Source organism: Orycteropus afer, unplaced genomic scaffold, assembly GCF_000298275.1.
Source record: "Orycteropus afer afer isolate SDZICR_OR568_19922 unplaced genomic scaffold, OryAfe1.0 scaffold00273, whole genome shotgun sequence".
NCBI classification, from domain to species: Eukaryota; Metazoa; Chordata; class Mammalia; order Tubulidentata; family Orycteropodidae; genus Orycteropus; species Orycteropus afer.
The window spans coordinates 904,109-905,483 of NW_006921860.1; the positions used below are offsets into that span (position 1 = coordinate 904,109).

The window sequence follows — 1,375 nt, forward strand, 5'->3', positions numbered from 1 at the left end:
TCTGGTCCCAATTGTGGGAACAGATTCCTGGATTGATCATAAATCATGAACTAATGCATCATTGCTCAAAATCTTGGGTTTCCCTCCACTGAAATTGACCTGAAAACCTGCAATACTTTTGTTTTAATCTATGAAAAATGTGGTAATAAGAAAACTTCTCCTCTTAATGTGTTTGTTTTTTTTTTTTAAATAGTGAAAATTATTTGGAATTAAGTTCAATGAATTGATAAATTCACCCATTTGGCCAGTGCTCTTTGCGGTCATCAAAAATGAGCCTTGGTTATAAAGTAACATAACGTTCCCTTGTGAGTTAGAAATTGACTTTGAGAGCCGTACCAAAGAAGACTGGAGGATTTTGAAAACTTAAGATGACTGCAAGGAGATCTGGTAGCTGAGTGCCTAAGGCACTTGACTGCTGACCAGAAGGCTGGCGGTTCAGACCCACCAGCCAGTCCTCAGAAGGAAGGTTGGGCAATCTACTTCCGTAGAGATACAGCCTCGGAAACCCAAGGAGGGGTTGCTCTGAGTCGAGTGGCTGGACGGCAGGTAACAGCAAACAACAACAACAATATGACTGCATAGATAAATAGAACTGTGCTTTCAGGAGAAAATAATTGTGTTATTTTATAACAGATGTGTCATGTTGAAGAGGGAAATGTGCTCCCACGTGAGCCTTGTCTCAGACAGCTGGTCCCTGCCTCTGACTGGACTTCTGCTGAGACTAGTCAGGAGAGAGTCACGGGTTGGTGACAGTAGCTAAGTGTAGATGGTCCATCATGTGGACCTCAGGTGGGTTGTGGGAGTTCATGGGGAAACTGACGTGTTCCTGGAGTCAGGTGTAGACACTCCCATTTCAGGTTCTGTTGTGCTGCATGTCCCTCTGGCGTTTCTCCAGCGGCGTTTTGATGGAGGGCTGCATAGTTATCCCTGTATCTGGAACTGTAAATTGTGGTCAAATATCCCAGTACATCCCAGAAGGAAGATGGGGCAATCTACTTCCGTAGTGATACTGCCTTTGAAACCCAAGGAGGGGTTGCTATGAGTCGGGTCCGACTCGACGGCACATAACAACAACAACAACATCCCAGTACATACCAATTACTAGAGCAGTTCTAAGTCAGAAGGTGAAAGAAATACCTAGGTGGGTGGCACTTGTTGCTGTTTGGCAGGAGGAGGGAAACCTTGAGAAAGTTGTTAGGAAAGTCTGTAGGAGGAATTCAGCTTCTTTGCTGTCTCCAAGGGGCATAACTTGGCGTTTGCTTCTCCAGACATGACAGTCATGGAGGTTTCGACAGTCATTAACTGTGTAATGACATGTGGAACGTGGATCTCTGTGTTGCTGTTAGTTGCCATTGGATCACAAGGCCTTCAAGTT

The 1,375-nt window shown here is 44.7% G+C and overlaps 1 protein-coding gene across 1 annotated transcript in view; it reads left to right on the forward strand.

Moving 5' to 3' along the window:
- Positions 1–1,375, forward strand: part of CEP43 (centrosomal protein 43) — a 62,880-nt gene that overhangs the window by 19,218 nt on the left and 42,287 nt on the right. The gene's annotated exons all lie outside the window — the stretch shown is intronic.